At 42.0% G+C, this 27413-nt stretch overlaps 1 protein-coding gene across 3 annotated transcripts in view; it reads right to left on the minus strand.

The window, feature by feature from the left end:
- The window catches only part of LRRC8B (leucine rich repeat containing 8 VRAC subunit B), a 67578-nt gene extending 40403 nt beyond the window's left edge, over window positions 1-27175 (minus strand). Inside the window, exon 1 of one of the 3 annotated variants that reach the window (XM_026497644.4) lies at window positions 27078-27175. The gene's annotated coding sequence lies outside the window, so the exon portion shown is untranslated. Of the gene's footprint in view, window positions 1-8175; window positions 11930-27077 lie in introns of those variants that run through there. The other 2 variants (XM_048220307.2, XM_057310486.1) reach the window with 2 other exon arrangements.
- Between the last annotated feature and the right edge of the window lie 238 nt (window positions 27176-27413).

A 27413-nucleotide genomic window follows, 5' to 3' on the forward strand; every position in this document is an offset into this window, starting at 1 on the left:
ACATTGTGAAAGCTGAGGAAAATGAAAGAATACGTTGGAATTAGCTGAGGCGCTATTAAAATTTCATTTGAAAGTCCATTCCTTTGGAAACTTCAATTTAATTAAAGCAGCAATAAGAGGAATCTCAAAAGCATAAGTCTTCATTTTGTTGTTTGGCAATTTCCCTGATATTCTATGCAAATGTCTTGTCTTGCAGCCAGGCTGGGTCATCTCAAGAGTGAGCACTCGCCCAGCCTGCCTGGTGAGCGGAGAACACAGTTTCAAGCTAGCATTTTCCACGCCACTAATTCTACTCTGAAACAAAACAATCGCAAATCCTTAATGACCTGCTTTGGAGAAACGTAACCCTGGCTTCTAAGGTAATGAGCAAATCCCGCGTCTTGTAACTGTTTTGCAGGGGTTCCTATCATTCCCTTACCCTCCACAAATTCCCTGAAAACAGGAACTGTATTTTACTGTTTGATTAGTTTGTTTTTTAAGTGAGTACTAAGACCCTGTGGCGCAGGCATAGTAAGAGTTGTGCGTACCCAATGGTTATTCTTACTGGCCAAGGACAGTGTTATCCAGGAAGAGTGGCCAGTTGGTATTTTTCTTCGAAGGTGGACACTAAGCAGAATGAGAAACTCCTGCACTCCACTACCATATCTCTTGTTCCCAGGAAACTGCCTGTGGGAGAGGGGCGAGAAGACAGCCTTGCAAAAATGAGTTCTTATTTGCTGATTATTATTCTTTATTCTTATCAATTTTAAGTATGATTTGAATAAGTTTAATATTATAATGCTATATTTTTGGATATTTCTTAGCAATTTAAATAAATAGTTCCTGGAGGTACCTATGACTTTCTCAAGGGATCAGGCACCCCCGTCTCTGCACAAACACATTGCAAATGGATCAGCGTCACTCTGCAGAGGAAGCAGACACGCTCCTGCTACATGTGACAAGGAAATTTAAAGGGAAAGAGAAATGTGAATAATTACAAGCAGTGATAGACAAATCCACTGGCACGTACACGTGTGCATAGAAACATACTGTGTGTGCGTAAGGATGCGTCACAGCAGGAAAATTATGCGGGTAGTGAGTCCAACAAACATTGCGAGCCTACTCTGTGCGAGAACTGTGACTCCTATGCAAGTGAGGCAACTCTACTGCTGGGGTATAAAAAGGGTGCAGAGACGGCCTCTGAGCTTGTCCATGGACCCATGAAAAAAGTCAGTATTGAGGGGGCCAATTCCCTAGATGGGCTTTTTCTCTCTGGTCACCTTGTTCTCTTCTTGCTGCTCTCTCACTCCCTGTACAGTTCTTTCCTATCGTGCCTGAAACTTTACACTTTTATTCATTGGATTCTCTTGATGGGAAAACTTATTAAATGTATGCTATGATGTGGGATGGATAAGACAAGAAGGAATAACAGTAACTGAGATTCATTTTATTTTTGTATTTCATCTTAGATCAACCCCTAAAATATGCATAAATTTAGGAAGATGAGAAATACACTCTAAGTGATTAGGCAACGGGAAAATATATTATCAACATCAAACATCAATATCAAAATATATTATAAACAGTATGTAGTTGAAACAAAAATGAGATACAGCTGCATGATGCTTTAAAGTTTATGGAGCATTTTTTCCCCATAAGTCATTTAAATCGTTTGCTCAATTTTATGATAAGGATACCAGTTCAGAGAGGGAAAAACAAGTTGTCTAAGCCACATTTTGTGAACATGAGCTTGATCCCATAACTGATACCAACCATCGTGTTCTTCCTACCATCCAAAGCTGCCTCGTACAAAGGTCAGCAAAGGGACTAAAGAAAGCAGCCTGGGCGATATGCATCTGAGCCTGTAGGGACAGGCAGGAGCTGGATCAGAAAGAAGAACTCCAGCTGTAGAAGAACAAGAACAGAGAGATCTGGAAGTTACGAAGAGCAACAGGCAGCAGGTCCCACTGAGGAGAATGTCCATAGTCAGAGGGAGATGACTTCACAAACAAGTGACATAGTGAGGACAGTTAGGATTAACATTCCAGAATGAAGAATATGGCTTGACTTGACTCACAAAAGAGAACCATGAGAGATTCTAAAACAGAATGCAAGCCATGTTTCAGGAGGACTAACCTGGGGGTGGGGGACACAGGAGATACAGGGGGCAGGAGAAGAGAGTGAGACAGAACGAAGGCAAGGGAACCAGGTAGGATCCCACTGTAGTAATTCAAGAACTAAGTAGTGAAGACCTGAACGAGGGATGTCAGTGAAAACGACAAGGGATGAAGGAATTTAAGTAGTATTATGAGGGAAAAACCTGACAAATATTGGCTGGTGAGAGAGATGGGGACAGGAAAGAGGAATCAAGCCGGGCTGGTAAAAGGCTTTATTGTAAAGTGCTAGTTAATATTCCAATGTTCACTGGAAGACCAATGAGCAAGCCCATGAATTTTGCTCTTTCGCTCTAAATCAAGGATAATTTATTAGCCTAATTAAGGTTTAAAACCTTTATAAGGAGTCAGGCATAGCTAAGTTTTGACTGAGTGTTGCTCTCAAGAGTGAAGCTAGTAGGAAAGCAGAGCAAGGTGAGATGAAGGGACATTTAGGGTCATGTCATAAAGAGACATGGGCACCATGTCCATGGAGTCAACAAGGGGTTTTATGCAAGGGAGTGACATGATATGGTCAGTGTCAAATTTTAAGTTTAGAAATTTAGAATTTGCACCTTTGGTGGTAGCAAGGAGGATTCATTAGAAGGGGAAATATACAACATAGGTAGAGAACCAGATCAATAGTCCAAGGGGAAAACAAGAAAGAAGGTTTGAACTAAGATGTGCCTAGATGGGAGGAGAAAAGGGTATAAAAGCAAACACTTTTAAGCATCTTCAGGCAGGTACTCTACTAAATAGCTTATGGACATGGATTCTAGGGTTTCTCAGGTATTGGTCAGAGGACTTGGTGGCAGACTAGATGTTCAGGACTCCCACGGCTCAAGGCCAAGTGACCACCCTAGTCTTGGCCAAGGATCAATGGTGAAAATTTGTGGAGGAGAGTGATGAGTGTGGTTTTAAAACACTGAGTTTGCAGGATGCTCTAGGAAGAGGAGGACATATAACTGAATTTGTTATACTGCACATTTTTGGCACTGACTCTGGCTAATACTGGGTTTATAGAAGCTTGGTAACTTGGAAAAAATTATTTAAAATAAAAAACTTACGGTACCCTGGGTCCATCTCCTATAAAAAATTCATTTGTACCTTCCTTTCTAAATATTTCCATTTAAGGATGAGACTAAATTTTTATGAAGACAATCAACTTGATTAATATATAATGCCTGTATTTTGTCACACACACACACACACACACAACCTCTTTGCTTTGAATGGCTTCCACTTGTCTGTCCAACTGGAGGTAAACAGGATTGGAAGTAATCAAAGACACCTGACAGTAATCAAAGCCTCCTTGTTGTAGGGGCTCCATTGCCTTCCTGGTCGTGAACTGCCAACACTCTCACAAAATATGTAAGGGCATATATTTCACTTTACTTCAGTGTTAAAAAAAAAAAAAAAAAAGCTGCTACCTCTCCCACAGTACTTCAACTTTCATTTGTGCTCTAAACTTAGTGGTGGTAAAAAGAGTGAATATATTTGGTTTACCAAGAGAGTTAAAGGAAACACAAAGGAATTCCAGATGTGGTGTGTTTCGTATCTTTATAACTATCATCTTTGCTAGCTTTGATAGACTTGGAAAATGTATCCTTGGGGAATCTAATTCTGGAGAATATTTCCTGTTTTGCTTTTCTCTAATTCATCTCTGTTTAATGTACTATACAATTAGTCTATTGTCTAGATCTACCCACTAGGCAGTAAGCTCTGAGAACACGGGGCTTCTACCTGTAGGGCGCACTGAGGCATGCCCAGCACTTAGCCAGATAGGAGGAGCTCAGTACGTTATGGTGGAGTGAATCAATAATAGTCCTGCGATTCTTATACTTCAAGAATTTAACATGTGTTTTTCCTTAGCATTCATGTCTCAAGCTGCATGCTTCAACTTAATCTTGAACCATGATTTCTCTTTATAGACTCTGAAGAAATTCCTTCAGGACTTATGCTGTGGTGGGACCCAGAGGTCACTGAAGATTATGGGTACAAAGGAGTTGACAAGGGGAAAACCGCAGCCAGGTCTCAAAACGTCCCAGGTTCTCCCGGTGACCCCTCTGTCTAGCTCTGTCTTAGGAGGACGAGTCATGGTTCTTGTCCTACTCGTGCTACTCTCACTTCTGGTTTCCTGATCTCGATTCCTGTTTCAGTCTAGGCTTCATTTTGTTATTCTGACCCAGGTTACCTGAGTTTGACATCTGTTGTTTTCATTGCTTGACACTGATTTTTTCCCCCTGTGGTTAAACCTACAGAACAGTTTAGGTCTGTCTTTCTACATGGACCAGAGACTCACATAACTTAAAATTACAAAACAGATATTCTAGGCTACTTTCTTACCATAAATTTAGGGAAAAAGAGATATATTCTATGTAATCTATGCTACACATTTTCCATTTGATGTCTAGACACGTGGGAGGAAATACACTGTGTTTGTGCACTCTTTGTGAAATGCAGTCAGTACGTAACCTATGCTGTTTCTGAAGTCACTGGATTGGGTCTAACTGAATTCATAGGCCAACAATTCTGAACACATCGCTTGTATCAGCAAGGCAATGTTTAGAAAGGCTCTCGTCATCTGCACAGAAGACAATTCACTTGACAGCGCTCCTTTCTTGAGCAATGACTCAAATCAGCTAGACTGAAAATAAATCTAAAGGGTACACAGCTGTCATGTAATCTGAAGTAGCCTGTTGAGCAATAACTTGATTCATTGTCTCCTGTTTGTACAACTGGTACTGCAAACAGGATTGCAATCCAGCAAATGCATTTTCCCCCACGGTGAAGAGAAAGCTTTTCAGTGTCCTAGGGAGGGTTCTCCTGGGTTCCTCTGTCCTCATGGGTATGGCAGACTGCACATCGTGATTTCTTGATTTTATTTCATAAGAAACAGCCATTTAAACTCAGTGATCTATGTGAACCAACTCCAAATACGGCTCTACAATTAGAGAATAATACTTCATCAAAGGAATGTTGGCATCAAAGTTGAGGGACCGAGAGGTACCAGACTATCTACTGGGAAAAGGCAACTTATTTATTGCCATTGTAGCATTCCTTAATTGCTGTTTTTAACTTTTTATTATGGAAAATTTTAGACATACCTAAACGTAAGGAGAAGGGTATAATGAAGTCCATGTGCCCAGCACTCTGATATAACAATCCAATACCCACCCTCACTGGATTACTTGAAATAAATTCTAGAAATCATATTTTATCTGTTCTATTTCAGAATGTATCTCTAAAAAGTAAAGAGCCTTTAAAACATATAACCAGAATACCCTAATCATACCCAGTGTGCTGGTAGATACTCAACAATCAGTTCTCCAGGGGGAAAGAAAAGGCCCTGATTCGCAGTCTTTGCCAGTTTGTATGGCAGAACTATTCCCACCACAGCCAATTTCGAGCTACTGACATGATGGCACTGAATGTGGGGTTGGAAGAAATGCACAGACACCATGACGTGGGACTTGCACTATGCAGATACATGAGACAGAAGTACTCTTAGGAGCATGGATAATAGCAAATTACAGTAAAATCATTAGGAAGTGATGAGTTCTGAGTATCACTTTTATTTTGATAGCTCAAGTGTCTATAATTTAACTGTTTCATGGCTGTGTTTAACAGCTGGCTTGCAGGAGTTCCTGAGAATAAACCGTGGCTCTTGTCTGCTCTGGCACGCTACTGAATCACACCCAAACAATTAATAATTCCTTATAGTACCAACTCTCCAGATCTCTGACATGTCTTTCCTCTTTTCTCCTCAGCAGTAGAGAAACATTTTAAACAGGAGAAGAAGGAACTTTGCTTCAGAAAGCTACCGTAAAGCATCAGGCTTTCCAAATGGTTCAGAGCCACCACGTATAGCTCAGTCTGCTGTTAAAATCTGTTTTCAGGAGATTAGATTCCACCACGCACACGTACCTTCATATTACTGGAGAATCGTGGTAATGACTCTGTTCCCTTTTAACTGCCCACTCCTAGGCCCACAGAAAGAGAGCGTATGGAAAGGGGTAGGAGAGGGACTTGGCAGAAGGGAAAATAAGTCCCCTCCAGGGAGACAAGCTTAAGTTAATGAATCTTCTGCTAGGAAGATTCTCAACAAGATGTGAGATACTCTTCTGTGCCCGAGGTGTCCCACCATGGAAACTCGGGTTTGTAAAAAGCTATTTTTTAACGTGCCTTCCAGGACTGAATATACCAGACGAGATGGAGTGGGACCTACACAGATTGAAGTGGGTTGTGGCCATCCTTCCATCCTCATGAGGATGCCAGGCTGCACTACAACTCCGCCTTGACCTCATGATAAGACTCAAGTCCAGTCAATGAAGTCTAGTGTCTATCAGTACTCCCCCAGACGCCACAGGATATAGTCACGAATGCCCTCTCCTACCAAATCTGATACCCAACTGCCTTCCCAACATCATTCCCCACTATGCCTGTGAAAAAACCCTTTATTCCAGGTAGGCCAGCCATACTCACTTCCTGTGCCATTTTTTAATTTTAAACTTTTTATTAGGAACATAATTCCTAACACATGCAAAAGTATCAATAATAGTATAAGGAAGTCCGAATGTCTCCTTCACCCAGCTTCAACAATTATCAACTCCTATTACACCCACGCCCAAGATTATTTTGAGTCCTCCTGGATATATCATTTCATCCACAACTATTTCAGTATTATATCCATTCCTTCCTGCACACCTCTGCTTAGACATTCCCTCCCCCCACCCCCATCTTTCCTAATTCCATGTCGTCATGCAAGGTCTCACCTCCTACGTTGTTTCCACTGAACTTGTCACTTACTCATGTCACATTGGGACATCTCTCTTATTGCTATTCTGTGGTTCCTAACCTCTTAAATCGTTCACTTATAACATCCTTAGCCTGGAAAGCAGGAAATCTCTCTCACCACACATACACAGCAATAACAAATGCTTAGAAGGGAAAGAATTAAAGAATAATATTTTGGTTTTAAAAGTGCATTACATTTGGTCCAACAATTTTACACAGTATATTGACCAAATTCCTTATATGAGAAATGTCTCCTGGCACAGACCAGGGTACGATGGCACAGTATGACAAGGCAGAAATAACACTGGACGTGGAGTTGAAGAGCCTGGGTTCTCCCCACCCTTCTGTTTGTGTGTTATTTTGGGTCTGAGTGACTTCTCAGAGCCCACCCATAAAATAGGAATTAACTGCAGTTATGCTCCCCCTTTCCCTCACTGCATTGTCAGAATCAAATGCAATTATACATGTAAAAATAGCTTTGTAACTGATAGAGCATGTTGTTGATACACGCCATTACCTGTAAATACAGAAATGTTTGGCCGTATGACTTGACAACAAGGAAAACTGCTTTAGATCCTGAATGTAGGAGGGAAATTTAAGCTCTCAACAGGGAAAATGGGAATGTGATAGGTAGTATAGAGATCAGGTGGGATTCAGAATCAACAGAATTAACCCTGGGAGGAACAGAAGAGCATATCTTTCTTTCTGAGACTTCAAAAACCATGGCCTTGTAATTAAAACAGACGAATTGAAGGAGCCCTAAAAAGAAATAGCAAAGGAAGCAAGATATATTGTCAGCTACTTAAAAAGAACCCTGTTAACACGAAATAATTAAATGGAAAGGCAAAATTCATCATCCAATTCCCTCCAAACAAAACTGCAGAATTACCCAACAAAGTTGTTGTCATTCTAAGTTTATGCTCTCCTAGGACATTATCAAAGCCTTTGGCCTCTCAATTTTGCAGTCTGCTTTGCCAAAGAATAATCATTAATATCAAAGTGCAACCATTTATCGTATCACACCAAACACTGCTTAAATTACAATGGAACCGTGGTCTCTCCTTCTCCCAGTAGAAAAGAGGATAGATGGCTGTATCAGAAAAACACTGTTGTACATACCACGCTACAAGCTGCACCAGTGTCCTGGGAGAGACGTTCAGCCTACCTATGTCATCCATTGGAATGTTAATATTGTAAGTTTCCTTGCAAGAAAATGAAAATTACAAGGGTTGGAAAAAAGGCTTACATTTTATAAAACTTTAAATAATCTTGGGGCACCTGGGTGGCTCGGTCGGTTGGGCATCTGCCTTCCGCTCAGGTCATGATCCCTGGGTCCTGGGATTGAGTCCAGAGTCATGGGCTCCCTGCTCAGTGGGGAGTTTGCTTCTCCCTCTCCCTCTACCTCTCCCCCTGCTGTGCTCTCTTGCACTCTCTGTCAAATAAACAAATAAAATCTTAATAAAAAAAAAAAACAACCCAAAAAATGAAATAATCTTGGTCAAGGAAGAAAAAAGAGTTTTTCAACTCTGGACATTAATGTAATTTAGCAATAGTCGGTGAAAACAACAGCTGCTAAACCTGGTAAATCCAAATGAGATTATTAGGTTAAAATCACAGAAATACGCAGAGGATATTTCAAAATTCCCAGCACACTGACAACAAAGCACTAACGCAGAATCTCATTAGGAAAGGAAACATTTTGTTTAACAAGAAGTTTTTTTATAAGACTTCACCACGTGTAACTTCTCTGATGACTTTCCTGAAGAGGAAAAATACAAGCATTGTAAGGGTAAACTAGAGAAAAAGAATGTCCTTCCTCTCCTCCCTCTTCCCCTGCACACACCAGGTAAGCCCTGTGTGGCTTTACACCTTGCTCTCCATAAACACACATACTCACAGAGATTTTTCAAATTATGCTTTGTTTTCCAAAAATGAGATGATTAGAATAATCCTTCTCTCACATAGACCCATTTAAAATAAGGAAACCACATCAGTCACTGATTCTGTTACCCTCATGTATAACAGGAGAAAACAAAACAAAACAACAAACCCACAAAGGAATTCTAGGACTTTTAGCAAATGAAAAGAATTTTATAATGTCTCAACTTGTGCGATTTTGAGTACTGTCCCTAAGATGGTCAATTTGCATGAACGATTTTTCAAGGTTAAAGTCTACCTATCTCCAAATATCCATCAAAAATGTGAAACCATAGTTCTTTGGGGTTTGGTTTTCTTTTTTACTTGTCCATCTGCTGAATAATTCAAAATTGAATTTTGGAGAATGGGAAGATTGAAAAAGTTTCAGGCTATTACAACAACTCAGAGGCGTTTCTGATCTGGTGCTGGGACAGGTCTAATTTTTCCTAATTTGTCTATAGTGTGCCTATTTGATCAATAATTATACAAGCCTAATTTGTCAGCATTAAGCAATTTGACTGTACTTTAAAAATGACCAGGGAAAAGCTCCATTTAAGCCTAGTTAAGTGAAATGACAAATTATAAATTATCCAAAGAATCAGGTAGAACTTGCCCTACCAGTTCCTCCTAGGTAAATAAGACAAAAACAAGCCCAGTGTGGGAATACTTTGCCCCACGTAGCGGATGTGAGGCTGAAGTAGTTGAATACCCGCGGTTTATGGTAAGAATCAGGGAAGCTGGTGCTCGTCACAAGGGCACCGTACCTTAACTAGTCTTCTAAACCCTTTATGTCAATTAACTTATTCAAGGCTCCCAACAACTCCGTGAGGATTGTTTTTGGAGATGAAGCAAGGGAAGCCGAGCTGTGTGACTGACCTAAGCCAGCACAACTAGTAAACTCATAATAGTACCACGAGCATGAATGGGAATAATCTTCCAAGAAATCTTTGAGAAGAATAAAAAGGAGCTTACCTAGTGGAACCAACAAAAGACAAAATAAGTGCATTTGTTCATGCCCTCCTTCATTCAGTAATAAGTGTAGCAGAAGTCGGAGCAAAATGACAGAGCAGAGTGAACTTGAATCCTGCCTCCCGGCTGCCTTAACTTTAGCCAGGCTACACAGTCGGTCAGAATGCCGGCTTCTTAATTGCAAAAGGAGAAATAATTCTACCTGGCCTACTTTCGACCTTCACATTGATGATACCATCAAAAGCAATGGAAACTCCCTCCGCGTGGGAGGGATCAGAGAACAGTCGCCCACAAAGGAGTAAACTCCTCACAAATACAAGCTCTGTTCTCCTCTGGCTACAGAATATACCCAACGTGCCCACAGTTTTCAGGCCTTCTGGAAGACAAGGAGCTGTCCTGCGTGGAGTGATGCCCTGGTGTCAGCAGCCCTCTCCTGTGCAGAGTGTCCTTATTCTTGCCACAGAACAAATATTACTTCTCCTAAGTCTCTTCTCAATTCCAGTCACAGGACATCCATGCTTAGAACCTGCCTTAGTCTATAACAAACTACCATAGATGGGGGAGGGGGGCTTCATCAACAAATATTAAGTTCTCACACTTCTGGAGACTGAGAAGTCCAATATTAAGATGATTAAGATGCTATGAGACTCAGTGTCTGGTGAGAACCTGCTTCTTGGTTCGCAAATCTCTTCTCCACCATGTCCTCACACGGTAGGAGGGGCAGGCAGCTCTCTGGATTCTCTTTTATAAGGGCTCCCCCCTCATGACCTCATCACCTCCCAAAGGCCCCACTTCCTAATGCCATCACCTTGGAGCTTAGGTTTCCACATATGAATTTGAGGGGGAAACAAGTAGTCTATAGCAGAAGCTATGATTTTTAAACTTCTGCTAATATAACATATATTCACCAGTACTCTGACATTTGAGGCTTTGGGGGGACCCAACAGGTAATCAGGAGAGAACTTAATCCATTCCTTCTATGAAAAATGATTGACAAGTTAGGAGTTAACAGTCAAACCAGTAAAACTTCGGTGAGCATAGTTGGCATTAATTGCCACAGGATCCTTGTGAGGAAAGGAAATGGGACTATTTAATCTTACAACTTCTTTCTCAAGTTTCTTCCATATTAGTCTCCCCTCTTCCAACCCCACTGCTCTGCTTGGTCTCCCAAGATGTCCTCTCTTATCTCCAACACATCCTCCATACAGCTGCTGGCATTACTTTCCAAAACAAATCTGACATCTCCTCTGGTTTCAAAATCTTCCTTGTGGCTCCTCCTGATTAAGCTGTGCGCTTGTTTATTGGGTTAAAAGTGCGTCTCCAAGCGCACCCCAGGCGGAGGCTGAGCCAGAGTCAGCACTGAGTTCCAACTACCACTCCAGGGATGTCTGCATTCCACGAAGGGGGAAAGCTGCCTTTGGTGGCGAGGCATACACTGTGTAGGTATTTAAGAAAGTCATAGAGTGTGGGGTTGATTCTAAGTATATTTTCACATCAGTGTGAAAGCCATTACAGCAGATAACAAAACAGGCAAAATGCACGTTTATCAGGTAAAAAGAAAGGACCACATGGCCAAAGAAATAAGTTACAGCTAGAAGGGACTTCAGGCTCTCATGCCACAGTGCAGTAGGTACATGGAACGTTCCGCTTCCTTTAGCTCCAAAAATTTGTCATGTTTGGGGACCTTATATCTAAAACACTGTGCTAAATTATTTTACCCTGTACATGCCCCTTAAATATAAAAATATAAGCAAAGCAAAACCTAAAAAATAACAATAAACTAAAAAATAATTCTCCAGGGGCACCTGGGTGGCTCAGTCGGTTAAGTGTCTGATTCCTGATTTTGGCTCAGGTCATGAAAGTCAGGGTCATGAGATCGAGCCCTGCGTCAGACTCTGCACTAAGCAGGGAGCCCACATAAGATTCTCTCTCCTGGGGCGCCTGGGTGGCTCAATCAGTTAAGCCTCTGACTTTGGCTCAGGTCATCATCTCAGGGTCCTGGTATCAAATCCTGTGTCTTCTCAGCAGGGATTCTGCTTGCCCCTCTCCCTCTACTCTCTGCTCTTCTCCCTGTTCTCTGTCTCCATGTTCTCTGTCTCTCTCAAATAAAATCTAAAAAAACAAAAAAACAAAAAACATTCTCTCCCTTGCCTTCTGCCCCTCCCCTACCCCTATTTGTGCACATGCTCTTTCTCTAAAAAAAAATAATAATAAAAAATAAAAATAATTGTCCAGAAGGCGGAGTAACTGGAATATTTTACTTAATCTTTGGGTAATTCATTAGGAGCACTCAAGAATATGATACATGAAGATGTAATATATGAAAGAATAAACATGCACGTGGAAGGATAAAAAATACCTATGGGGGGTGCCTGGCTGGCTCAATCAGTAAAGCATGTGACTCTCGATCTCAGGGGTGTAAGCTCAAGCCCCACTTTAGGCAGTAAAGATTACTTCAAAAAATGTAAAAAAATACCTACGGGCATCTTCTCCCAGATCTTATGGAAAACACCAATTTCTACAATATCTAGAAAATACTTCATTGTCTTTCTTTTTTTTTTTTTTTTTTTTTAAAGATTTTATTTATTTATTCGACAGAGATAGAGACAGCCAGCGAGAGAGGGAACACAAGCAGGGGGAGTGGGAGAGGAAGAAGCAGGCTCACAGCAGAGGAGCCTGATATGGGGCTCGATCCCACAACGCCAGGATCACGCCCTGAGCCGAAGGCAGATGCGCTTAACCGCTGTGCCACCCAGGCGCCCCTTCATTGTCTTTCTAAAGCAAGCACACAACAAGCACACATTAGTAGTTTAACAACTTGTTTTAAAGAAATTCAATGGATGGGAGCAAACACTACAAACTGTTAGCAGTAATCAAGTTAGTTATTTAATTTTTTTAAAAAAATCTACGTACCTTGAAGGAAAGAAAGCTTAAACTGGTAAATCTTCTCTATTAGAAGATTCAGTCAAACAATGCAAAATCAAGCAATAGGATTAATAACTGGTAAACCTTAGAACCAGTCCAAGATTCCCTCTCATGTGATATGCTTTGGCAGAAATACTTGTCTTTTGCAGTGGGGTGACTGTGGCACTAATTTCTGTACTGCATCCTCTCTGCAGGCTCCCATTTCTCTTCCTTCACCCTCCTGACTCATGGGTAGAGAAGGGTCTGGTGAAGTACAGAACAATGGGAACAGTGAAGCCTAAATCAGCTTGTAGCCCCAGGTACCCGCCCCCCCCCAAGTTGGTTTGGTCCAGTTCTGCCACCAATAGAGATCAAGCCAAGCCTGAAAAACCTAGATCCCTTTTTAGCATTGTAAACCGTGTAGGAGATGCGCATTACATCTGCTTTGTTCTCTCTCTTTCTATGGTGCCCATCACCATAGTAACAAGGCACACAGATGGAAAAGTAGGCTAGAAATACCCCAAAATGGGGGTGGGGATGGAGAATATGGGGGAAAGGGCCTTTCACTGATTAAGAGAGAAAAGGCTAAAGCTTCTTCTATCAGAGCTGTGAATACATTAATGGGCAAGCTAACTGAAAAAAGTCGTTTTTGTCTTTAAGTGGGCCACAGCAGAGAGCAGCCTAAAAAGTCAATAAATATCAATATTTATAGGAGGTGGACTTGCTAGGTTTCTGAGGTTTTAAAGCCAGAAATATTTTATTAGAAAATCTTGTATGCAAATTGAAATTTTTACAACAGCCTGCAATTCTGGAAATCAGGTACTCCTCTCACAGTATGGACGATTACTATTAAATTTTTTTGGTTACTTTGTAGTACCAAAAGTTGTGACATCTGTTAAGGAAGTGTGGCTGAGAAGATAAGTTGATACAATGACTATTTTTCTGAAAGTGACAAGCTTATTTTCCAAGTTTTTGTATAAAATGTCCCAAAAGGAAATCACTGGGTGGTGAGTGGGGGTGACTGTTGTTTCATCTTAGGGAGTCACTGCCTCAGTTGAAACTGGGGCAAGGCCGTTACCATCTGCAGCCCCTCTGCTCTCCATAGGTTCAGAGATCTTCACACTACCAGTCCCTCTATGCTCTTTAAAGTCATGATGGGCCAAAGTTACACCTGTAAGAACTCTTCCCATTCCAAGATCTTCTTTTTCTTTTTCCTTTGCTGGGGCCTGCCTGAGTCCTCCTTTCTAGGTAGGGTATTTGGAATACCTGGGATGTTATTTACATTGTATCTGGTCAGGAAATAGGAAAAGGAGCCACACTAGCTACATAAACTACTTGTTTTACTACACAGGCTTTTTACTACATGTGTCTACTCTGTGTAAATAAAAATGGTGCCAAAAAAAAAAAAAAAAGATGCTTTATAGACTACAATTGTTTTAGAGAATCCAACATTCTAACAACTGAGGCACCCGGGTGGCGCATGTCGGTTAAGCATCTGACTCTTGATTTTGGCTCAGGTCATGATCTCAGGGTTGTGAGATCGAGCCCCATGTCAGGCTCTGCACCGGGTGTGGAGCCTGCTTAAGATTCTTTCTTTCCCTCAGCACCTCCCTATCCCCCTCTCTCAACAACAACAACAACAACAACAACAACAACAACAACAACACAACCACCCCCACCCCCACCCAAACAAAACAAAACAAAACAAAAAACTACTCCAGCAACTTACAGATTTTAGTGGAAAAAGCAACAGACAACTTTGTGGGAATCTTGACTCAGCCACTAATTAGTTGTGACTCTGTGGACAATTTTTACTTTGCCTTTCTCAACCTTAATGTCTTATTAGGAAAAAGAAAGGAGTGAAGTAGAATGGGGATATGAACTTGAGGGGACCTAAGGATGATCTCAAGGCATATTAAAATGTTATGCATATGAGTATATGCATATTATTCTGGAAAAGACCCTCAAGGATATCTATAACATAAAGTTAAAAATCAAGAGATACTCTGCAAGGTCTCTTCCACATGACTCTAGAATACCATGACTTGAATCAACTTACCCAAATAAAGCCAAGTCTTCGAACTCAGACTCTGGTAAGCATAAAATTCAGGTCTTTTCAAGTCCCCACTCCAGGGAGGCTGTCCCTGACCACCCCATCTAAACCCCACAACAACCACCCTCTAGCCCTTTACACTGCTTTATTTTTCTTCATAGCATTTAGTACATGACATTTTATCTTGCATTTGCTTATTATCTATATTCCCTCCTCTAGGATGTATGCTCCATGCAAAAAAAGGTTTTTTTCTCTTTTCACTGTTGGATTTATTCCCAGTGCCTGGCACAATGCCTAGCAAGTATTAAGTGCTCAAAAAAACCAAAATGAATTAATTTTTTAAAAGCCATAAAATAAAGCATGGCAGAACAAAAACTCGAATACATTCTTTTCCTTTCCTTTCCTTTCCTTTCCTTTCTTTCTTTTTTTAAGTCTGGGGGCCTACTAACAGCCATGCATTTTACTAAGCACATTGCAAGCATATCTATTTTACTTAATCTTTAAGGCAAGTTTTCCAATCCTCAGAGCCTTTTATAAAGTAACACATCTGGGAAAAGGCGCCAGGCAATATACTGTAGAAAAAGCTGCTTCATCAAGTATCAGATCTGCACTAACTTGTTGGGTTTGCCTAGACAAGCCATGTCCCCTTACAAACTCCGTTTCCATGTTTATATCCTGCAGATAATATTTGCCCCCCCTACTGCAGGTCATCAGGAGAATGAAAGCTCGAGTATGTTAAAAGTGATGTACAAACATAAGTAACGTGGTGGGGGTTCCTGTAAAGTACTTCAGGAGAGATTAGCTATAAGATTTGGGGGAAGGTAAGAGAGCAGGGGACATCTGTACAGAGTTCTTTGTTACAGGGCCAGGGCATCCAGGAACTGGAAGGACCCCAGGAAAGCCTCCTTATTCAGCAGGATGACAGCAGGCTCAACTCCTCACCCTTTGGGATGCATTACTCCATAAAGAAAAAAATATCCCAAATCTAGCCTGGGACCAATCCTTTTAGCATGCTGTAATTCACAGCCTTCTCCTGGGAAGAAATTAGCATTCTTGATAAAACTCTGAAAAATATCTTTTCCCCCAATAGGACTGAGACTTTTTCTTAGAAACCAGTCACCTACTTCCACAAAGAACTTCTCAAACTCAATACACAAGAAACAAATAAACAAATCATAAAATGGGCAGAAGATATAAACAGACTTTTCCAATGAGGACATACAAGTGGCTAACAGACACATGAAAAAATGTTCAAAATCATTAGCCATCAGGGAAATTCAAATCAAAACCACACTGAGATACCACCTTACGCCAGTTACAATGGCAAAAATAGACAAGGCAAGAAACAACAATTGCTGGAGAGGATGTGGAGAAAGGGGATCCCTCCTACATTGTTGGTGGGAATGCAAGTTGGTACAGCCACTCTGGAAAACAGTGTGGAGGTCCCTTAAAAAGTTAAAAATTGAGCTACCCTATGATCCAGCCATTGCACTACTGGGTGTTTACCCCAAAGATACAGACGTAGTGAAGAGAAGGGCCATATGCACCCCAATGTTCATAGCAGCAATGTCCACAACAGCTAAATCGTGGAAGGAGCCGAGATGCCCTTCAACAGATGACTGGATTAAGAAGTTGTGGTCCATATATACAATGGAATATTACTCAGCTATCAGAAAGAACGATTTCTCAACATTTGCTGCAACATGGACGGCACTGGAGGAGATAATGCTAAGTGAAATAAGTCAAGCAGAGAAAGACAACTATCATATGATTTCTCTCATCTATGGAACATTAGAACTAGGATGATTGGTAGGGGAAGAAAGGGATAAAGAAAGGGGGGTAATCAGAAGGGGGAATGAAACATGAGAGACTATGGACTATGAGAAACAAACTGAGGGCCTCAGAGGGGAGGGGGTGGGGGAACGGGATAGACTGGTGATGGGTAGTAAGGAGGGCACGTATTGCATGGTGCACTGGGTGTTATACGCAACTAATGAATCATCGAGCCTTACATCGGAAACCGGGAATGTACTGTATGGTAACTAACATAATATAATAAAAAATCATTTAAAAAAAAAAAAAAGAAAGAAACCAGTCACCTACTGACCCAGCTCACCTTCCGTCAAGTGTCTAGTGATCTTTACCCGTGTTCTTTTTGCAATGTTCTATTTTCTAGTCTAACGGTGGGTATAAAAAATTATATACAATTTCTAACTGTTTTGGGAAAATTTGTGTGTTCTTAAAATGGATGATGGTGATTAAATCACTTTGGTGTCAAATTAACTTTCATCGGGTATATATAAAGAAGTGGTGTGCTCTAACCACTCTCTTTCCCCATTGAATGTCTCTACCCCCCCAAGAGAAAATCTTTAAATTGGCCTATTAGGGACCCTTTCCGTTAGAGTTGACAGCTAATTTGACTGAAGAGTTTTCTGTAGCAGCCAAACCACTTGATCTGCAAACAGGGCATGAGATTTGGGTTTTTGTTTTTTGTTTTTTTTGAGAGAGGGGTACTCTGGTAGAATCTATTTGTAGATCGTCAATTAACCCTTGTTCAAAAGTATCTGCTCCAAAATACCAGACGTGATCTTGATTCTTTCTAGCCATCTCCTTTTTTTCTTTTTCACATTTATCTTTTCCCACATTCTGAAAGAAAGGCAACTATCTCACCTTTCATGAGTCTGCTTCTAGCGCACTGCCTTGGGATGTAAAAATCTCCAAGCCCCAAACAGAGGGCCATTCTGAAATGCCTGTAAAGCTTACAGATGCAGTGTAAGTAAACGACTTTCATGACTGAGAAACAAATCGTTTTGAAGTCAGGGGAAAGTTTCCATTTTTTTGCCTGAAAGCTAGAGCAAGACCTAATCAACAGACAATAGAAAACTGAATAGAATAGAAAAACTGAAAATCATTTTTGGGATCAGTCACTAGCTAACTTTTGGCATGTAACTCAGGAGTTTAAAAATAGAGTTGGGGCGCCGTGGCTCAGTCAAACATATGACTCTTGACTTCGGCTCAGGTCATGATCTCAGGGTTGTGAGATCAAACCCATGTCCAGCTCTGTGCTGGGCGTGGAGCTTCCTTAAGATCTCGCTCTTCTTCTGCCCCTCTCCCTCTCTAAAAAAAAAAGGGTAAATTACACTGCCTTCATCCCCATGTACTTATTTATGTAGCAAGATTTCTTAAATAGCACATTAAAAAAAGAAACACTTGATTTGATAAAAAAGGCTATCTTACTCTACCAGTAAGTAATATTTGTGTACAAATAAACTATTTTTAAGCCCCATTAATCTCGAGAGATGATTTTCCTGTAAAAGTTTACCTATATCTAAAAGTAATTCATCAAAATTCTAATATACTTGTTCTTTTGATCAGTTGTGTACTAGTAAAAATCGTGACAACTTAACCCAAAGAGATTTTATTAAACAGAGCCTTACTGTCACAAGAACTTTAAAAAAACGATATATAGTATGTATGAATGTGTGTGTCTCACAAGAGTTTGAAAAGGTAATCAATGGAAGATTTTCAAACATAAGAATGTTACAATGGGATTAAGTTTTATAGGAAAAGAGAAATGAAATGAGTTCCATAAGGGAAACAACTATGCAAAATTCCTGACTTCTGGAAGAGCTTGTTCTTATGTTTTTTAGATGATGTTATAATAGACATCAAATTACTTTGGTATTTAATTTAGTTTCCATTGGGTAGATCACAAAGAGTGTTTTCTAAAGAAATCAATATTTATAATATCAGAAATGTCACCTTTCAGAACTATCTAAATTATAAAAAAAACTTTAGATATTAACTTTCATTTATTTATTTTTAAAGATTTTATGTATTTATTTGAGAGAGAGAGAGAGCGCACAAGCAGGGGGGAGGGGCAGAGGGAGAGAGACAAGCAGACTCCCCACTGAGCGGGGAGCCAGACTCAGGGCTCGATTCCAGCACCCTGAGATCATGACCTGAGCTGAAGCCAGATGCTTAACCAACAGAGCCACCCAGGTGCCCCTAGATATTAACTTTTAAAGTGTATTGGGGAGAGCACATAGTTTTTCAAAATCCTTTAAGGGGTACTGGAAGAAAAAAAATCAGAGATACTACACTAAACTACCTCTAAGCCAAGAGCTTGTGTTGACTATCTAAAGTTTTGACTTCTAATAGAGAGACGAAACCAGAACTAGTTCAGAAAAGTGCAAAATCTGTCTAAAGCATCCCCTGCAAGTTACCAAATCCATAACTCTGAACACAATAAATATTCAATAAGCACTAGTTCATTGACAACATATTTGGGCCATTCAACTGATATCTATTAATAGCATATATGCAATATCCCTTCCTACTTCCAACCTTCAAGGAGAGCTTTCAAATTTTGGTCAAATACCAGTCAAAAGTGTGTTACCAAAACAAATCCCAGGACTAGGTAATAAGTATGTGGAGTTTTATTCCTAATTCTTTCCCAGATATTCATGTACATGCCAAGTATGATGCCCGGCCCAGGAAGTCCAGGAGATAAACAAAATAATCCTTACAAGAGCATCTAGGAGGTGACAGAGGTGTTCCGTGGCACAGATATTACAATAGGTGTACAAAACTCAAGGCAGCACAGAGGAGGGAATGCAGAGCTCTCGTGGGTGGAAGGCAGAGGGAGAGTATCTGCAATGGTTTTTCAGTATACATATGCTTGAACTGATCCTTGAAAGATGGGCAGGTGATTGACAAGAGGATACCAGCGTTCTGGGTAGAGGGAAGGAACAAAGCCATGGAGTACAGCCATCTGGCTACCTCATGCCTTCCTCCGTATACTGCTAAGAGTTTAGAACGGCTGGTGGGGAGTGTGACTGTGCACACTGTCCATGGTGCATACATCGGTGATTTAGAAATGACAGGGTGGCAAGAGGTGAAGCTGGAAAGTTGTGGAAGCAGACAAAGGAAGACTTGATTATATGGTTCACCAAGACATTTGGACTCGATCCTGTGGCAAAGCAAGTCATTAAAGGTTATTGAACTGGGCAGTCATGGTATGAGATTTGCCTGCAGTGTGGACAACAAATTTGCAGGGCGTGGAGGATACAGAAGACGACAAACCTAACTACCAGCTGGAAGACCCGTAGCAGCTGTCCTGACTCAGGGCAGTGAAAGGGCCATGGAGGGAGAGTGCGGATGGAAAAACCTGAAGGACATGGTCCCTGGACAAGTTGGTTACAAACTGTACAAGGAGCGGTTGGGGGGAATGAGGCAAGGAAAAGCCCAGAATGACTTCTAGATTTCATGGGTTATGTAATTGGGTAAATAGTATTGCTATTTCCAAAAATATGGACTCTGAGAAGACAAATAACTAGTTTTGGGGAAACAGAAGTATCTTCAGTACACTGACTCCAGTCCCTCATTTGTTCTGTGAGGCAGGCAGTGCAGGTATTATCCCCAGTCTCTGCTCAAAGGGGTAAATTTTTGTGCCCAATATCATATGCAACAGTTTGGGAAGCTTCCGATATACCAGGCTCGAGAGGAGGTAAACAAGGAAGACAAGACCCATATGTTCAGCAGAACTTATATTCTGTCGGGGGCAAGGGGAGTGGAAGACAAATAAGCAAGCAAACAATACACCAAGATCTGAAAGACCTATGATGGGGCAGGTGTGGGGGACGCGGGTCCTTTATCTGAGGAGATCAGGGAAAGCATCTCTGAAGTCCCATTTGAGCTGACCGTTCACTGAGGAGATAGAAGCATTCATGTAAATTCATAAGGGAAGAGCATTTCCAGACAGGGAACAGCAACTGAGAAGTCCCTGAGGTGGGAACAAGGTTGGTGTGCCACGGAGGGAGGAATTCCAAATACCAGGGCAAGTAGGGAGTGAAAGGAAGTCCCAGTTCCAAGGGTACTCCTGGGAGGGTGAAGGTGAAAGACCTGTGGCCCCTTAGGGCAGCACTGGCACAGCATCAACTCTCTCGGGGAAGCCTGCAAGCCACCATGCGCAGCAAACTGCATTATGACTCACAAACGCTTTGGGAAGACAAGCCATTGCTCAGTAAGGACTGCCTATTTTGGCATTGAAATAGGGCCAAGAACAAACTCATTTAGTTTTGCCTAGAGAGATGAGCTTAAAAATCTTTAGAGGAACAGAATTCATTTTATATTTATCCACTCAGGGCAAGAAACAATCTGCAGTATCACAGCAGGTGGCTCTGCCCCCAAGGCTTGGCCGAGCCCTAGCACACTGCACGCAAGCGGAGCCTCCTTGCCCACCCTCCTGGACTAGAAAGGCGACATTTCCTCCAAAGGATCCCCCCGTAGCTCAGCTGGAGGGGAAGGAAAAATGGCACCCCAAAGCCAATGTGCTGAGCTGGGTTCTTGTCTATGTACACCTGAAAGCCTTGGAGGGACTGGATGTTGGGGTTGCCTACTGGCCCTGACACAGGCCACCTGGGGCACAGTCTAGCCAGCTTCTGGAACACACTGCCCATGCCTCCCATCCCGTGGTCATTTTCTACTGCTGCTTTATGGGCTACCTAGTCTTCTGCCAACCGTCTTTCACATGGCCCTCATTCAGCCAAATGGCTTTAAATTCCACTTGCTAAGGGTGACGCAGATCAACCTGATGACCTCTCTGAAAAGATCCTACTTCATAGCCAACTTTCTTAGATGCATCTGCTCGGTGTATCAAAAAAAGTATCTGTATTGAAAGTTTGCCACTGTAGCATGAATAAATTATAAAAGAATTAAATTATTTCTGGATTATGTAGCCCCTTTCAGAGTATCACACGGAGAAGTTATAGATTATATACACTTACTTTAAAGATGGCTCCAAGCATTCTGAAATGCTTTCTTTGGAATGGTGCTGGAGATCTGTGACATGTTATGATCCATGCCTAGGGGCAGGCTCATTTCATGTCTGAGCTCATTTCAAACTACACTCCCACGCCATCTCTTTACTTCAGCTCACTGGCCAATTTTTTCTTCCTAAAGTCACCATTTACCTGTAACCATAGGACATCCACGTGTGCTTCCATACCATCTGTACTTCTCCTTTCTTTAAAAAAAGATTTTGTTTATTTGACAGAGAGAGTACGAGCAGGGAGAAGGGGAGAGGGAGAGGGCGCAGGGGAAGGGGGGAGGGAGAAGCGGACTCCCTGCAGAGCAGGAAGCCCAATTTGGGGCTTGATCCCAGGATCCTGGGATCATGACCTGAGCTGAAAGCAGGCCCTTAACGACTGAGCTAGAAAGCAGACCCTTAATGATTGAGCCACCCAGACACCCTTCTCCTTCTTAACAAATTTGTCGTGGCAATTTTTCATTTAATTGCAGTGATCGATTCACCTGTCTCCCCCAGTAACCCGCAACCTCCATGGGGGCAGGGACCATGTACATTTTTGCTTACCTTCTGTCCCCAGAACGTGGCACGGTGTTGGGCACACAGTAGCTGTTTACTAAGTAGATGCTTAAAAACCACTATGAAATACACTCATTGGTGGAGATGTTTCAGCTTCTGAAAGCAGATCAGCCAAAAATCATTCAAATCAAGGTTGAAGAAGGTTAAGGCTGAGCTGTTCTGTTTTTGATAAAAAAAGTATAGGAAAGACTTTGCTGCTAGTTGGGTTCAAACTGATTTTGGAGACAACTCTCAAAAAGTGTAACAATTTAACAATGCTTATTTGGATATGTATGAAGATGAACAATTTGAAAACTTTTTTTTTTTAATGGAATAAGAGTTCATTCTCAGAAAGATTCACCCAGATTAGGCCAAATTTTAAATAAAGTTACCATTTACTTCATCGGGCAGTTTATTAGGCACTCCTACTTTAATCCTCCTATCCGATTCTTGCCCCATCTTGCAGATGAGGAAATTGAGGGTACAGGAGGCTAGGATTGCACAGCGAGGAAGCGGTGGAGCGGGGGTTCCCATGCAGGTCTATTCGATTACAAGAGCTAGGTTTTTAATCTAAGCCATGCATTAAGCTAAGAAGTAAACGCTGACATTTAGAAATAATGCATTGCATCTTCTCATGGAAAGGTACAAGACTACATACAGTCTGATACTACCAACTGCGGCAAATAATTTAAGTATTTAAAAAAATAGGATCTGCATGTCAGTGATGTGGTAGCAGGGAAACCAGGCAATTTATGACAAAGGAATAAGGAGAAACATGAACTATCATCTACTGAAAGCTTGTTTTATGCCAGATACTGTATTAGATGCTTGAAGGTTAATATTTCCTTTAATCCTAAGAATCCTGTAAAATGGGTAATAAGAGTCAAGAAAACAGAGGTGTAGAATAACTGTGGCGATTGGCTATCACAATACTCCTTCCCTCTTTCCTAAGGATATGAACCTTCCACATTTTAGTGGGGCCCAAGTTTGCTGGGAATAAGTATGACCACCTCTGGGAAACTGCCTTTCCCCTTTTTTCCTACCTTCCTTCTTTCCTCCTTTCTACTACTCGGAACCCACGTGTGATGGCTCCATCTAGGACCATGAGGTTGAAGGCCTCTTCTGATGTGTGGTAGATCTATAAGGTGGAACCAGCCTAGGTCTCAGAAGACTGTAATACCATTATACCAGCCCTGGATTGTCTCTTTCGTGTGAAAGAGAAACAAATATCACTTTGTTTAAACCACTGTCCTTTGCGGTCTCTATGACTGGCAGCTAATCTTAACTAATCCAGCAACTGGTTCATCAGGCCCTTCTGCAAAGTCCACACTCTTAGGTAGAAACTGAAGAACTCCTGTTTATAATCTGCAATTGACTGTGGGGAGGGCGGCCGTGTAAAAAGGCTGAAAAGGAATTTTACAGAAGAAAAGAAGTAAGGTTCAAATATGCTCTCCAATCGCACACGTGAGAAGAGAATCAAAAGGAATATGCTACTCAACAATGAAGAATTTAGTCTCCATCAGAGATGGGTGGGGGGAGAGCTCAGTCACCTGCACTGAGCTGGAAACAGGAGAAACAGAAGCAGCGCAGCTGGTAGCTTCTGAGAAAGATGCTGTTGGCTGAGGAGTAAGCGCCAGAGAATGGAGCCCTGGAAATGGCCACAGGATGAGACAGACAAGAAGAAAGAATTACAAGGAATTCTGAAATTGAAGAAGCAGGAGATGAAGCTCAAAGATACACGGTCTGGAGAGGGACAAGCAGAATCATGTGACCCATATCAAAGACAGCGTAAAGGTTAAAAAGGCAAAAGGAAAGGTCAAGAACAAAGCTCTGACAACTCATTTTTATTCATTTCCTTTACACAGGTTCACAACAGCACTGAAGAAGTGAATTTAAATTGTGTTGCAATTGAGCAGAATCCTAAATGAGAGGAAGTCACAGAACAGGGAGTTTATTATTACCCTTTGCTCAATTTCTAAATGAACAGCAGTGATAAGAACTTAGCAGAGAGATTCAGTGACTGGAGTTAAGCCTCATTTTATTTAAGATCAATCTCCGTGATTCAGAAAAGGAAGAATAATTTATGTCTGCCAAAGGCACAATTTTAAACATCAGAAAAAAACTAACTCACAATAAAGGTATGTAGGAGGTATAGAGAATACAGATGGGAAATAAAATGAAAGTAGGTGATAGCAATAAAAGAAAGGACAAGAATCTGAAAACACACACGACAGAGATGAGAATGCATTTTACAACTGGTTAAAGAAAAATTCTGCGCTGTAACTGGACCTCCCAGATTCCTTTTGAGTGGTCACACTCAATGGTTTGAACTGTTCGTGGAACATCCAGTATTCTCTTAGTTGGGCAAACAGAGAAGGACATGCTACGTGGAAGGCAAGGCAAACCATTCTACCAAGTCTGGAGTAACACGACAGCCTTAGCATACATTCATTTCTGATATTATCAGTGTATGCTAGCAAGGGGATGGAATAGAGAAAAAAAATAAAGTTTGGAAATTCAACTTGAAAGACACCAAATGAAAATCCAGGATTAAATACGCTATTTTTTGTATGGGCAGTAAAAAAAAAAAATTAGAAAAGCACATAAAAATACTCAGATACCATTAAAAAGGTTTGAAAAATTTTTTTTAAGTTGTTTACAAATAAAAACATTGGCTAAAGGAAGAATCTTTTACATATTAAAATATTTGCCTGTTTCAACTTCAAGAAAACAGAACAAAAGCATCACGAATTTCAGGCCACTGCAGGAAAATACCCACACAGTCTTAAAAAACTTGTAGTGATAATGGAATATTATTCAGCTCTAAAAAAGAAGTGAGCTATCAAGCCACGAAAAGGCCCGGAGGAAACTTAAATGCATAATACTAAGTGTAAGAAGCCAATCCAAAAAGGCTACAGACTGTATGATTCCAACTATGATAGTCTGGAAAAGTCAAAACTATGGAGACCATAAAAAGATCAGTTGTTGTTGGGGTTGGGGGATGAAAAGGCGGAGCACAGAGGATGTTTAGGGCAGTGCTACTGTGACATAGTATCATTGTCTGTTATTACAGTGGTGGATACATGTTACTACATATTTGTACACCATCAAGAGTGAACCTTAACGTACACTATGGACTTTGGGTGATAATGATGTGTCAGTGTAGGCTCACTGATTATAATGAAGGTACCACTCTGGCAGGGGATGTTGATAATGGGGCAGGCTATACATGGGGGGGAGGGAGCTTTAAGAGAAACCTCTGCACTTTACTTTCAATTCTGCTGTGAACCTAAAATTGCTCTAAAAAAATGAAGTCTATTAAAAAAAAACCTTGGAGATCTGGTATCTTCTTCACGTTGTATTGATTAGGGCCCTTTTCATTTTAATTAATGTTGGTGCTTTCATTCTGAGGATTCTGAAGAATGAAACAGCAATGGGGAATGGTCTTAGAAAAGCAAATCTTAACAAGCAGTTAAATGAAATCACTCCAAATGTGAAAATATACATGTTAGGCTGGACATGTTGGAACACCTTTCCAGTCGAAGAAAAACAGAGTAAGTTTTGAAGAATAGTAAATTTAATTCTAACAAGCAGATTTTTATTTTTTGCTATAAAACATTTTAGGGGGATAGTAGGTATAAGAAAAAGTGCCATGACTCAACTGTACCATCAGTAACAACTTTGCCTCCTTCATTACCTGAACTTAAAGTAGTATCAGACATGTTAAGGCTTATATTCTTAAATCACACAGGCCCAATTACTTGGAGGATTAGTCGTCATTTTATATTCTCTTCAAGAGTGGAGCTTCGGACTAGGAAAGCCAGGGGCAAAAGAAAGTCACCTTAGTACCCACAACTCAAAGGAGCATTTTGGGTTCTCAGGAGGTACAACTTGAACACATGGAGGACACTGGAATTGTTAAATAATTTTACTGCATTTTGACTTCTGTGTGCTTCAACCCTACACTTTAGTTTAAGAGACAGCACAGTCTCATAAAGACACATGCCATTTAATTTTCTCCTAGAAAGCAGGGAACAAATTGAGTATTTCAAATTGGCTACATATTTGCAATTTAAAATTTTCATACTGCTATCTTTTCCAGAATTTTAAAAACAGTTTTTAGGCAAGGCTAATGTATTCAAGAAAGTTCAGGCATAGGTTTTTGTTTTTAAATTTAGGTTTGTCATTTTCTTGGGAAGGGAAAGGAGGTTGCAGAGTCTTTCTGACTACAAAGAAAAGTCTTCCACAAATGTCATCTAACCAAAGGCAACCTATGGACTTTGGGAAGTCAGTTGGGACACAGAGTAGTGTGCCAACACCGAGCCTCCTGCCTTCTGACCTCTCAGCACCTGCTCAACTGTAGCCTAGAAGGAAACTCTTGGCTTCTCTATGTGGGTATAGGTTGCCCCCCCACCCCTTTCAAACAAACGAACCCCAATACCATTAAATGGAAGGCGAACATTGAGTAACCAACGAGTTTGTCAAAGAACAGCGCAAGGGCAGGGGGCAAAGGGGAGCGACCAAAGGCGGACGCCCTCGGGAGAGGTCTGCCCACTCTAGCCTGGGAAACCAGAACCCTGTTCCCGCACCGCGCGGAGGGCTCACAATCAGGTGCAGCGCCGAGGCTCCAGCGGCGGAGAGGGGACCGCCCCGTCGTGGCCGCCCACTTCTCTTGCCCCGAATGACCCCAGCACCCAGGAGAGGTCCTCTCAGGGGTGTCGCTCCCTCTCTCCCGGAGACAAGGGAGCAGCAAAGCTGCCACTCATCTCCGGCCGCGCCACCTGCCTGCAGGCCCGGCTCGCAGGTGAGGCGCGGGCAGGTAACCGCACCTGCTCGGCCAACCCCACCTGCTGCGTCCCCTCACCCCGTCCTCCGCCTCCACCCGCGGGGTCCGCGCGGCTCCTCCTCCGGGAGCGGGGGGCGCCCCGCTCCGACCTACCTGCGCGACCCCAACCCTGGGCGCCCGCGCTCCCGGCCGCGTGCGCCCCGCGCCGCTCCGGGCGCGCCGGCGGCGGCCCCGCGCCTGCACTTTCTCGGCTGACGGCTGCTGCGGGCTCAGCGGGAAGCCCCAGCGCTGCCGGGCTCGCCGCCTCCAACCGGCTCCATTGTGACGCGGCGCGTTCCGCCGGCCAATCGCGGCGCGGCGGCGCGAACCGCTGACTAAGTTCGCGTGTGGAGGAGGAGGGGACTGGGCGGAGGCGGGAGGCGGAGGCGGCGGCCGCGGGGTGGCGGTGGCGGTGGCAGAGGCGGAGGAGGAAGAGGGGGAAGAGGCAGC

This window comes from Ursus arctos, unplaced genomic scaffold (genome assembly GCF_023065955.2).
Source record: "Ursus arctos isolate Adak ecotype North America unplaced genomic scaffold, UrsArc2.0 scaffold_12, whole genome shotgun sequence".
Taxonomy (NCBI): domain Eukaryota; kingdom Metazoa; phylum Chordata; class Mammalia; order Carnivora; family Ursidae; genus Ursus; species Ursus arctos.